At 33.6% G+C, this 14,451-nt stretch overlaps 1 protein-coding gene across 1 annotated transcript in view; it reads right to left on the reverse strand.

Annotated features, from left to right (window-relative positions):
- Positions 1-14,451, reverse strand: part of LOC105202773 (nephrin) — a 291,450-nt gene that overhangs the window by 271,733 nt on the left and 5,266 nt on the right. Inside the window, exon 2 of the mRNA XM_039447151.1 lies at positions 2,342-2,452. The gene's annotated coding sequence lies outside the window, so the exon portion shown is untranslated. The remainder of the gene's footprint in view (positions 1-2,341; positions 2,453-14,451) is intronic.

Raw genomic sequence — 14,451 nt, forward strand, 5'->3', positions numbered from 1 at the left:
GGACCACCACGACGACGAGCGTATGTCGAGTTTAATCCCCTCGTCGTCGAGGACGCACGAACGAGAGATAAAGTGGTATAAATCAGATCTTCTTCATTTAGAAAATTTAACTCGCGTCCGAGCGACGCGACGTGTCCCCCAAGCGCAAGCAGGCTTGTTCTCCAGAAAAGACATCTCCCGTGAGAATATTACGCGTACATAAATATATTTTAATGTTGTGACATCAGAGAATTTTTTAGTCGGCAAAATAACTCTCGTATTTTATGCGGAATCCAACAAATGCTGACGTGACTTGGATGAAAGCCCTCGCCTTGCTGTTTGCAATAGAACTCGGTATTAACTCTTTGCGGTTGTAATCTCGGATATTCGAGATATTTTGGCAAGTGTATCCTAAATATCCCGGCTTAAGACCACAAAGGGTTATACGAGGCGCAAATATTACTCACAGACGTAAGATCTTTAGCTGCTAGGGAATTATGATTTATAGAATTATTTCGAGAGATCTTAATATTCTCGTTGTATTCTCGAATTAATTCAATTTACACATGATTTATATCACTTCATTCATCATCGTTTTAAATATGATAGAAAGACTTGCACGCTATCGCATATATAGTTTTCGTTTCACACGATACGTACTGCTAACATCTAAATTTAAATGATCAAAACGTGAATTATAACCTCACGAAGTATGACCAATTTGTATCTTAAATAGAAACTTATATATCTTCCTGTTACGTAAGTTGAATTTAAATATTTTGGATTTTCAGAAAAGAATTGGCTTATGCCGTTTGCCGCACAATGACTGGCATAATTTAATTCAAATATTTTATAGGAGAGCGATAAAGCAACTAGAAAACTAGAGGGCAAATGCATCCTCTTGTATTCGGGGCACAGTCGTAAATAAGTTTATACACAGGCGCAAGTAGAAACTTCAGTGCACGATATAGGTGCACTTCGGTGGAAGCCATATACGGCGAAAGGGTTAAAATCGTGTGTCGCGAACAGACTTGCTACTAAATTAATTATTCTTTGTATACAAATTGTTAGAAGCGTCGTGCTCTGCATGTAGAAGAAAATTCGTGTCAATACGAGATAATGCAATAATCTAATCAAAGATATTACAATATTGTAAAATAACGAATATTAGACGACACGAGTGATAAAGTAGTACACGTAATTTAATAACGAAGCGTAAAAAGCGTAAAAAGTAGCTACAATGAACACTATGGTCATAATTCGCAGCAGAAGCTCTACGTACGGTTACTCTCATCAAAGGACTCGGCTCGATACATTCATCCTGCTTTAATTAATATGCCTGAGTCGCATCGGGGAGGATATCGATATAATATTAATTGAACTTAATAATGAATATTTTTTACCTTCTACAAATTAATCCATTCTTTTAGCCTCGCGCGAATACATGTCTACGCGTATTCATCAATCAACTAACTTTCTTTCTTTCTCCGCAAATTACAAGTTTCGATAAATAATGAAAGCTCTTTGAAGTTTTCTACGAACTTTCCGATAGAAGAGCGTGACATATATATTTGAGCGAATAAATCACGGCTTCGCTTCGCGAACGTTCCCCGTAACGAGCAGAACTTTCCTTCGGGAGATACATCAGAAAAGGGGAGCCGGTGCCGTGCGGCATTCCTCTTCTTTTCTCCCCCTCCCCCCCCCCTCTCCCGTTTTCCCGCTAAGACCCACGGTTTTGTCTTGTTCGTTAAATTTCTACCTCGCGAGCCGGGCGCAACGTCTCCAGACGGAAACGATGTCAACGATACTCATCTTAATGCCTGTTGAACCGGAAGTGCAAGCAAGAGAATGCCTAGGCCCCTCCAGCAAGCAAGCGTAATGAAAACGTGCATTGCGACGAAAGAGGAATTTACCTGGCCACGCTCCTACAAAGATTCTTAAGATTCTTTTGTATTAACAATTTTGTCGAATTACTTTGAAACGTCATTAAAGATTATTAAGGTCTGGTAAAATATTCTGATACAGACTACTTGTAAGATAAGAGACTAAATGTCTGCAGCATACTAAGGTTGTTCGATAAATGGGGGAGAATATTGTTTGAGCAATTCGATATTGATTTTTCCATGATGGAAATGTCATGGCATTACTCGCTTCCAGGATTATAAGCGATTGAAAATCCCGGGGATTTTTCGGTATTAAGCTAGCGCAAATAGAATCAAGAGAGGGAGCGAGATTAATATATGTACATATATGTACATTTTATCATCGCACCCTACAAAAAAAAATATATTGACCCCCACCGCCAATTTATTGTGTCGCAATGCGTGTGCATTTATCATCTGGTTAATATATGCGTACTCACTTGTGCTGCTGCGGATTCGGGAAAAAGGGGATGATATGATTTACGGTGAACGATTCCATGAGTGGCACCGCAAATTAAGAAAACGATGCTCACGCACAGCATTATTAACATCTAAAACATACAATTAATAGCAATTTTTAGTATAAAAACAAAACATATATTAATAAAGTAGAAAACATACATTATAATAAAAGTAGCGTAAGTAAATATAAAAAAAAACAATGTATTATAGAATTTCATAATAAAGATTATCTGCAGAGAATTTTTCATAACAGTCATGTTATCTGCAGAGAATTCTTCATAACAGCAATGTATCTTTTAAAATATTATTTCAAACACATATCAATGTGACTGCACTTCTACATTATATGTGTATATGAAGATAATTTTCCATTTCAATAAAACAATTAATATATTAAAAAAATAGATATATTAATTCTGTATCTCTTTTTATTATTTTCTGTCACGCATTTACTTAAACAAGAAATCAAATTAAAACAAAGACATTAAGAGATTAAACCAGCTTACTTAACACAAAAAGAATTGGTTAGATTTTATGCATTTTACATTTCGCAATTTATATTAATAATAATAATTTTCGCTTTAATTTAATTGCAAAAAAAGTGCTCAAAGACAGTATTTATGAACAAGTATAAGAAATGCGCTTCAAAAAAATTTTGAATGCAAAAACACGTGCAGAAACAATAATTTTTATTGTGCGATTGCTTTCGGCATCGATGTCCAAAGAGTCGCGATCGCTAGTGTAGTCGAACGTAGAAATTTCTGGGAATTTTCACCGTAACGTGGCTGTTTATCACACCGTTAAAAATATAGCTAGGATAATACGTCGGTACAGCAATTGGATTTATATTCATCGGGATAGCCGGTGGTCCGGTTTATCAGCGACACAGGGGCACTCGTCCACGAATAAATGGGTTTTTCAGTGAGTGAGGGGCCGGGGGGGAATCGCAACGGAAAGATTCGAGTAGTCGCCATCGGAGAAAGGAGCGCACGAAGAACGAATGGTAAAGAAAGAAATAAAAAAAAGGGCTATTACTGTTTCGATCGATGTCGCCGAATTCGGGAGGTTGCAACTCGCAGCTCGCTTTTGACGAATTTCCGCTGCTCCGCTATAGTACAGTAGCTCGCTAGCGTTCGTAACGCTTGGTTAAATCGACGCTCGAGTTTTGCGGTCCCTGTGACAGGCAGCTTCAACTGTCAATTTTGCAAGAGACTGTCGATCGCACTTCGTGCTGTTCAGATACTACGAATGTCGAATTTCGACCTTTTACGTAGATTACGCAGATCGACTGATCAAGCTCATAATTATGCATTTCGAGTAGAGTGTGTATTTATCCGAAAAGAAAGACGTTATCCCGTGCTTGGTTTTGTACATGAAAAAAATATTAGAACGCTCGAAGAATGCAAACCATTTTGCTGTAATAAATGTATAGCCGCGTTTAAATAATAGATATCTATGTTCGTAAAAAAATGATTTTTGTTGTATTTAATAATAGAGAGGAGCAGAGACAAAAAAGAAACATGCATTTTAAAGAAGTATCGTAAAACTAGTTTGACATTCCGGGACTTCCTAAACTAATTTCTTGTTTGGAAATGAACGGATTAGTCGCCAATTTCCCGGGAGAAATTTTAGCCTCGTCGATCTCAAGCGGCGCTGAGCGCCAACGTATAATTCCTGAGGAGCTTTGGCTCGAAACTGTTTAATTCAACGTCGTTTACGGAAGTATTAGAACTTTTCAGGTGCATTCGGTCTAACAAGGTTGCAACTTTGCATAATCCTGTTGTCGATGACGAGCGCCTACTATATGCAGAGAAACGAACGAATACGAGGTCGGGATGGAGCGTAAGACATTGATTATAATAAACTACAAAAATATCATCTTATTATTTCCCGCTACCAATTATTATTCATCAATACTCGTGATACTTGCAAAATTCAATTACAAAATACTGAAAGAAAGCAAATTCAAATATTAAAATGTGTATGTAAACGTATAACACGGAGAGTAAACGAGAATTTAATTAAATTCCGTCCAATTATATTTTGAATGTTTTGTATAAAGATTTACTCTCAGATTCTGAATATAATAATAAAATCCCAAAGATACTATTACCGTTATATAAATTGAACGTATCTGAGAGATTTATATTAATAGGAGCCAATCAAACTGTACAAGTATTTTATTAAAATGGACCGATCGCGCATTACTGAAACGTAATTTAATTAAAATTCAGCATCTCTATTACAATGCCTGTTCTTTTTCAGATTCTGTTATTATTGTTTTAATCATTCAAATTAATATCGTGTTTAATTTAACATTGTATGTGAATTCATCTATCACATATACAGATTGATACGTTTATCGCGATTTTATTGTACATCGAAAATCGATTTCATAAAGATTCATATTTTTCAATCAGCAGAATCCGAAGCAGAACTTTTATTCGTGTTTTCATCGGTGCTCTTTTCAATCGCTTTGAAAGATATATCAGAAAAACATTGGAACGAGAAGACATTAACAATTTTGTTTATATACTATCATTTATACAATTTTGATTATATCAAGTATTATTGTAATTTGCCATATCTTGTTTACTGATAATTAAACGAGCCGTGTTTTTTCTTAGGGCGTTACAGTAACTTTTGGATCCACTTTTTAATGAACAATTAGTTTATTCATTGGTACACACATGCTCCATTTGTACCCGCGTCAATCATGATTTATACGATAAAAGGATTCGAAAAAGTACGATAAAACTGTGTATTCAAAGTGAAGCGAGCATTAAGCATGTGTCAATGCGCATAAAGTGCCCAAGAAGGCGCACTGCTCAAGCATAATGCTAAAAGCACTGCAAATGTTGACACTTTTCACTCGGCATGTCTTTCACATCGGAAACGTCGCTCGTATTCGTCGACTAGTTCCGGAATCATATTTGGAAATGCATTGCGCGCATACAATTTCTCTTTTTTCACAACTAATTTTTATACATATACGCTATTTGAGGAGCGTATACAAGGCGTTTTACATCCAACTTCGAGATTGAACATTTTTAAGTATGTTAAAAGTAACACAAAATAACATTGCCGAATATATCACGTCATCGAAAAGATTTATATGAAGAATTAAGTTTTCCTTAAATCGATATCCTGCGATATTTTCTACTTTAAATTTTCTACACTTCCAAATGATATAGTCTCAAAACTCTTGAGGTAAAATATCTTGTATGCTTTCAAGATTATAGACTTTTTTTCTGATGCATAATAACCATGAATTATACAATCGCACAATGCACGAACGTAATATCAGACATCGTCTGCAAGCATGATAAATGTAATGAGCATCTATCATCCTAGTTAGAAAAAAAATGTAGTATTTTCTTTTAGTAGCAGAACAAAAAATACAATTCTATTATACCGTAACTAATATAATGGACACAGTGTCACGTAAAAAAAAAAATCGATTAACGTGAGAAGAAAATGGATTGCTTGAAGCTCTTAGTTCAAACTGTACAGGCATTTTCAACAATAAAGATATTAAATTCGCAGAGTGCTTTTGACCAAGAGCAATCTATATGCTTTAATTTATAAACGAGTCGGCGAACCAACCACGAAGAACGAGTAAATTCCTAAACGTTGTCGCGAAAGAAGGAGGAATTTTTTAGTACAGTGTCGGTAACAGAGTATGGCGATCGCGGATTCGGAGCCAGTGAACACGGAGAACTTCGTTCTGTCGATGCGCCCGTAAAGTGCACCAAAGATGCATGAAGCGGTTGTCGTGTGCATCGAGAGAAAAAGTTTGCGGAGTTTTCTCGCTCGCGGCAGTACAAAAGAAAGGTTAGAGATGTACGGTAAACACACAGGAGTTACAGATTTATGTGCAGCGAGTGCAGCAGGTCGCAAAAATTTTTCCGCGACGTTTTAATGTGTTACTACGAACAAATCGCGTCTTTAACGTGCCAACGACATTTACGTTAATTGATAAAACGCGAGAGAGCGCATTTAATTGTTGCATCTCTCGTGCTGCATTCTTTCGTCGATATAAATACATGCAAATTCGAGTTCCGTGTATAGTTGCGGCATTTTGTGCTGCAATTTACGCTTGCATCGTGAAAATACCCAGGTCTCCTTCTTACGACAAATGATTACGTATTAAGTAACGATGAAAATACACGCGAGCGTCATTTCCACATAATATCCATAATCAGCCATCTGCTTTATATTCACATCGACCAGAATAGAGGTAAGCACAGTATTATACAGATAAAGAGATTATCATGACGCATACGTCAATGTCATCTCAACGATAGCAGCAAGCAAAGTCGCGATTACGAGAGAGGCGGTAGTTAAAAAAGTACTAACGTGAGACCTTTGACAGACTAACGATCTACGGCACGCCGTCACCGGTGGATCGATAGCTTAAGTTTCAATGCGATACATCTCAATGAATCGCATTGTCCTCGCCTGTGCGAAAGCAGATTATGGAGAGTATAGATGGGTAGCGGACCAAGTGGGACGTGGGGTAGAAGCTAAGCTTTCATTGCAATAGCAAATCCTGCCTGGCTTGCGGTGAAATTGTGTTAAGTAAAGATGTCACTATTAGAACAGATCTAAGTCACGAATATTATCTCATCTTTAGGATAAGTCTCCAAGTTCCAAGAATCGATTATTGTTAGCGTTTACAGTTGTGAATAATACACTGGTTTACAGCCAAAAATTATTTTGAATCAGACAAGGCATTTTTATAAAGTTTTGGATGCCACAAATTAAAATCCACCAGCATATCAGGTTTCTGAAATAGTTGTGATTTAATAAAAAAAAAAAAAGACTTTGCAATGCTAAAATTTTTTTTTGTAAAAAGAATTAACATTATCTTAAAATTCTAATCAGAAATCATGAATGTATTGTACATTCCTTATGAAATGCACTTTCTTATATCTTTGTAGCGCTGTTATAAAAAATTAAAGGTTTAAATACCGAATTTTGCTAAGATAACAAATTTTCTATCCTCGATGATGGAACTCCTACTAAGCCGGACGCCCCCACTTCGAATTTCCTGCTAAACGGTTTAAATATCAAAATTCAGACTGCAGGACCAAATTAGCATCTAAATAGCACTAAATTTTTTACTGACAATGAGTAAGAAACTAATTTTTGATAGTGAGGGATCCAGCTTAATTTAAGTGATGATAGAGTCACATATACTTATTATTTATATTGTGTGGCTATCAATAGACATAAATTATACTGTGTATGTGTATTATATACCCACAAACTACAAATTTTACAAAGAATCACAGTGTACAAAAAAATTTCAAATATCGCAAAAAACCTTTTTTGCATATTAAATCTCAATTCTTTCAGAAATCTGACATTAGTGAAAATTGTTTTGCGAACATTATGTTCAGCACATTTTAAAACTTTATTTAAAAAATTATCTTGTCTGGCTCAAAATAAATAAAAAAAATATTTTTTTGTTATCAGTGTTATTGAAGTGCTTATTATCTTCTTTGCTTATTATAAACAATATCACAGATATTAACAAATATTTTCATAAAAAGCTCAACAATATTATAACGAATAGAAACCGGCGTGAAGTTAGCGCTCAACTTTATAAAAAACAAAAATGCTTAATGCATATCGATTGTATTATACTTTGTTTGTACTCGTTTGTACCACTTTTCGTTTCGTTTGTACCTCAAGGGCTAAAAAGTTATAAGGTGGTGAAAAAATGGTCAGCGTCCAACTAACAGATTTTTAAATTTCGTTTATACCATTCAAAAGAGCATCGTTTGTATCCGTTTGTACCTCTTTTGTTTTTGTTTGTACCTCAAAGAGTGCAAAGATACAGCGTTTTTCAGTTTTACCCCACCCCCTCCCTTCCACCGAGAATTTAGTTATTTTATAAGACATCGTAAAACAACCTACGGCATTCAAAATGGCGTCGTTTGTACCTGTTTATAGCTCAAGGGGTGCAGAGATACAGCGACTTTCAGTTTTTACGTACACTCTTCCTCCGGAAAGAAAAAAAAGTGTAGGGAAGGCCGGGGTAAGATGTTCCTGGGGTACGTTGTTACGGTGGTTATAATTTCAAAATAAAAAAAGATAGCGATATGTTCTAAGTACGTCACGAAACAACAATCGATCACGCAAGTGCGGCAACTATCTTAATATCGCAAGTAGCGTTTAACTTAATTTACGCCGCGATCTGTGTAAAGACATGCTCGTAAATCAAGTAAGTAAATATTTGTCCATCGTAATTTTTTGCGTTTCTATTTCGCTTATTTAAGGTAGTTCCTATTATTTATTGTGCTTATGTAAATGGATATACATTCAGAAATATGATACACTAGTGTTTATTCGTCCATTTTAATATGTAGACAAAAAATTGTATCAAGATGTTACATGTGTCAAATGGGGCTAGTTGTTACCGTAATTTGGAGTACGTTGTTACCCTGGAAAAATTTGCTCTGTCGCATATGTGCAGTTGTCTATATCGATTCTCATTTTATTATAGGATGCGGACATATAACAAAAGACAGAAAAAGTTTTAATGGAATATACAACATTTAATCTCAAAAAATTAAAGTGGAAGCAGAAATAAAAAAATAAAAAATTTTTAAACTACAAAAACTTGACGCTGTTAGATATTTAAATATCTATCTAATAATCAAACGTTGTAAAGTATAATAATAACTTAAAAAATTATAATAACTTACAACGTTACTTAAATGTTAAAGAAACTTAATCTGTAACTTACTTCTAATTGTTCTTATAACGCATATTTTACAAGTGTTACATTTATTGCATTTGTTCTGTCAATTCTTTTCCTTGCTTTTCTTATCCAGTAGCGCCATGTTTTCATAGCTAAAAAATTTTTTATTTTAATAAAATGTACTTATTTCTGCTTTCTTTAAGTTTTTAATATTTAACTTTTTATTGTACTTCTAAAAGAAGAACAATGAAAGGTTAAGAACAATAAAAAGTTGATTCCTTTTTTATTTTATTATTATTTAAATTAGGTACGTAAAAAGATCACAAAGATTATCTTAATATTATTTTTCTAAAAAACTGATCATTTTTTAATTTTATTATTATTTAGATTAGATTTTTAAATTTATTATTTAGAAGGATCGTAAAGATTATTTCAAAGTACTGATCTCATAAATAAAAATGTTTGTCACAAAAAAATGAGATAAAATATAGTTTTAAATGTGGTTTATAATTATTATAAACTCTATGATTGTTAACATAATTATATTTAAATATAAATATCAGTTGTTTAGCTTTAATGTACCTGATTGTCTCGTTAGCTCATTAAATATTAATTATAAATATAATTCACGTGTTTTGATTTATTAAAAAATGTTTTTTTTTCTTTAAATGACTTTATATCTTTTGGTAACAAGTTACCCCGGTGCAGTAACAACTAACCCCATGAAGGGGTAAAACGTTCCTCTCTGAATCTGACACTTATAAATAACTTTGTACAAAAATCAATGATAATACCACAATTAACCTTATAATCCTAAAATACAATAAATTTGATGATAAATCAGTCAATAGTCAAAGGAACAACAAATTATTTTACTAGTTATTTTTGATATTTTCTTAAAATCGAAACTTTTATCCCCGGTTTTCCCTACGTAAAAACTTGGCCATTTTAAAAGATATCGAAAAACGGCCAATAGCATTCGAAAGATCATCGTTTGTACCCGTTTGTATACCACCTTTTTTTCGTTTGTATCTCAAGGGATTCGGACATAAAAAAAAGTGAAAATCGTAAAACTGAAAAGCGCTGCATCTCCAAACCCTTTGATGTACACACAAAAACAAAAAAGTTACAAACGATGCTCTTTCGAATGGCATAAACAAAATTTAAAAATCTGTTAGTCAGACGCTGGTCATTTTTTCACTCCCTTATAACATTTTATCCCTTGAGGTACAAACAAAAAAAAGTGGTACAAACGGGTACAAACAAAATACAATCAATCTGTATTAAACATTTTTATTTCTTATAAAGTTGGGTGCTGACTTCACACCGGTCGAATAGAAAGCCAAATAAAAATGCAAAAAGTATGCAACTTCAAATTCGTTAAATTCATCAAATATTTATTCGTATATCGGCACAAATAGCAGGAGATCTAAATGTCATTAAAAAATTTCAAATTAAAATTTTGTGCAATAAATTCAAAAAATTTAAAAATATTTGGCTTTTACACAAAAAGAATGGTTTTGTTAAAGTATCTAAAAATTTAACTTAATATACACAGATTTGCACTACAAAAATAAATCACCAATTTATTAAACCACCAAAATAGTTATGTAGGACACTCAAGCACGTAAAAAAGCATTGTAAAAAAGACATTTTAACAATAAGCTCGAACGTTCCACAAATTATTTCGATGATCCCAATAAAACTATTAGGTCAGTATCTGATTAAATTTTTAGATACTTCAGCAAAATCATTCTTTTCCTCTCTTTATAGAAAAGTGTCAAAATAATTTTGGTAAATCTAAAAATCTAACTAGATATAGAGCTAAAAATGATTTTATTGGATCACCGAAACAATAATGTAGGGCGCTCGAGCTGATTGTTAAAAATGTCAAAACTTTTTGCAGCATTGCTCATCATGCTTGCAAATTGTTGTCCCTCGTAACTATTTTGGTGATCTAATAAAATCATATTTTCTAGCAAAAATTAGACGCACGTTTTCAATATGCATTAGAAAGCAAGCTAGCGTGTCCCGCTTTCCCGCAACAGCATATTCGACTATTATCCCATCGCGCTTACATACAGTAGTGTATACTGCATACTGTATACAGCAGCGCATATATGCCGCAGCCGAGAACGACGAATCGAATGCGTTACACGTGCTACCATATCGTGGCACGCCAGCCATAATTTCCGCGGTCGGCCGGTAATTAGCTCTTTACCAATTTGTCGAACATATTACCCAGTCATCATGCCCATGCCGTCTATCCGTACGAGCGGACCGCGGTCCTGGATAAAGAGGAAATTACTCGTTGACGGAAGCAATAAGTAACGCACGCCAATCGATATGTCACCAATGGATCGATTCTATTATTTGCCCGGCGTGTCCATTATTGCGGCACGCAACTGGGGGTCGCTTTGTAACGGACGGCTACGGATAATAACCAACGCGGTCGGAATTTTTGTCTTTCTACACTGACAATATCGGCGAACGGACGGCCACGTCGCTGTCGCGCTATTTCGCGGCGCGCGGATTTTTTATCGCGCGCGATTAAAAGAGATACCGGGGCCAGTGGTGAACGGCGTGAAACGTATCCGACATCGAGAGTGTTACCGCGCGTCATCGATTTTGTCATTATTAAAGGCGACACCAATCGGAAGACCATCCTACGCGTTCTCGAAAATCGACTAGAACCGGAGCCGAATTTGACCCGTTGATTTTCGCGTTGAAAATAACTTTTCAAAGTTCTCAATTTTCGGAGAATTTGATTTTTTACAATTTGGTGAAAAAGCGTCAACGATTTCCAATCTGAGTGACCTAGATTTGCTGTTTTCTCGTTATATTCTATTTAAAACCGAATCGGACTACCATTTCAGCAATATTATAGGTGAATGTCAACAATAGACCTCAATGTGTTGTTATATTAATTGGAAAGAAATTTTATGTGACATGTGTCGAGTGCTACAAGCTTCTTTACGTAAATCCCAGAGAATCCCGATAATCTTTCAAAAGAGCACGATATTAAAAAGAAACTGATTGAATTGCTATTAATAATGTCACGTGTTTTAAAATGCAAGAATGGAAAATGGGTTAGAAATGAGAAATGTCAACGTAGCATGACATTAAGATAAAACATGCATTTATTAAATTAAGATAATGCAGAAAGTACTAGAGTTTTTTAGAACATTCGATGTCAGTGTAAGCTGCAAATTCCGTTAAAACGCCTGAAGCGTAAGAAGGATTTATTATAAAAGGAGCTTTATTTTACATCAATAGAAAAAATTACCATTAACTTTCAAAGCTATGAAAGAACACGATTTTACGCTCAACCAATCATCTTCAAAATTAATTAATTAAAAGATTTCTATGGCTTGAAGAACAAGAAGCATCAAGATAAGTAAATGAAGTATTAAATATTTTTTTCTTGAATTCTTCAAGAGACATGATATTAATAATAAATTTCTAATTTATTTAATTACGTAGACTTTATTATAGATATTAATATATAAGTAACTTTTGTGGGCCGGTGCACAAAATCATAAAATGAAAAACATTTAAAAAATCTCGATTATAGATTATAAGGAAGAATTACCGAATGCATATTACCTAAGTTACTTAAGTACTTTTTATTACATCTCTCATTTAGTAATGATTTAACTGCAAATAAACATAAAAATTGTAGCTTGATGTTTTACGTACCTATTGCTATAATAAATGTTTAATCAATAACAAATTAATTTATAATACCTTTCTACAAAATGCTACAAAAAATAATTTAGACAGTCAGTCCTCTAAATACCTGTTGTAAATTTTTTTAATTATATCATCTTTAGAAATATAAAATTTATAAAATATAAAATAGTTAAAATATAATAAAATAAAAATTATTAAAACTATTAATTCTTATTTTGTTAATAATTTATATTCAAAATAATTGATATTCAAAAAAAGGTATTAAAAAAATATTTAATAATTTTAAATAATAGTAAAAAGGTAAAAATATCAAAATAATACTAGTTCCAAATTATTTTTAAAATTAACGTATTTTTTATTATATCAATTATTTTAACTTTGTTATTATCATTTATCAGTCTTACATTAATGTTATTTATTGTAATAAAATTTGTGCTGATATAAGAAACTTAATAAATTTTATAAAAAAATATCGATTCAATTTGTGTAATAATTACGAACATGTAATGAATGTAAAATATTCTATAAAAAATCTTTTTTATAAAAGTATAAAAATTCAAATTAAAAATTGCATAATTATATTATTATCATCTACATAAATTGATCAAAAATTAACATCAGTTAGATCTGATTTTTTTAAGTGTTGTCAGCACGCACAAAAAATGAGATATACCTAATTTGTTCAATTTTTGTCTATATTACTCATTTCTCATTTATTTCATATGTTTGACAATGTATGCTGCTTATATCGAGTAAAAATATAAAATATTGATATGAGGCACACAAAGCGATCGGTACGCGTTCAGTAACTCACCCCTACAAACTCGTTTTCTCTTTACCGTCACAATTACAAGGAGTAACTCGCGTGCACGACAATATCGCGAATTACATTCATGGAGTTATTTGGATACTCTGAATAGGGACGATAAACTGGTTAATCGCTACGAACGTACGAACTTCATAAAGCCTGTCATCGAGCTGAAAACGCTTTAGTGATGCGCTCAGAACTGTCGAGCAAACAACGTAAACGTTGCAAGCGCAACGTGTTTACTCCCGATATTCATCATTAACAGATGCATTCTACGCGATAAATAAGCCCGTCAATCAGCAGTAGCCGCACGGGGGTTTCTTCTTTTCCGTTTCACGCCGCATTGAACCCTTCTTTCCGTGTGTGAGAGATCGAGAAAGGGTCTTCGTGTATACGAACTATAAACGCCATCCACGCTACGTTCCACTTACTTTTACTGCCGTGATATGCGCATCCTTCTCTATTCATTTTTATCTCATTTCTTTCTTTTTCTCTCTAATTTACGCTTCTTTTCACTCCGCATAGCATCCTCGCGGTAAAAAACAGTAATCGACTGACTGTCAACGACGAAATGTGACGGCTCTAGATAAGAGGTATAGATAGAAAGTAACTCGCGCAGATATAAATTCTTGCAAAATGACATGTAGCAAAGCTTTTCTTGTAGAGAGGTTCTATAAGTAACTCTTTAAGTTTTTTAATTAACAGCATTAATTCTCCTTAAATAATTGTATTAATATTAGTTTCGAATACAGTAAAAGAAAGCATTTTTTTAATTAATGAAAAAAGTACATTTATCTACAATCATTTTGACGCAAACATTTGTTTGTTCTATTTAAAAATATTTACTTCAAAGTATAATAGACATATTACTTTAA

The sequence above is a fragment of the Solenopsis invicta genome, chromosome 3 (genome assembly GCF_016802725.1).
Source record: "Solenopsis invicta isolate M01_SB chromosome 3, UNIL_Sinv_3.0, whole genome shotgun sequence".
Classification (NCBI taxonomy): domain Eukaryota; kingdom Metazoa; phylum Arthropoda; class Insecta; order Hymenoptera; family Formicidae; genus Solenopsis; species Solenopsis invicta.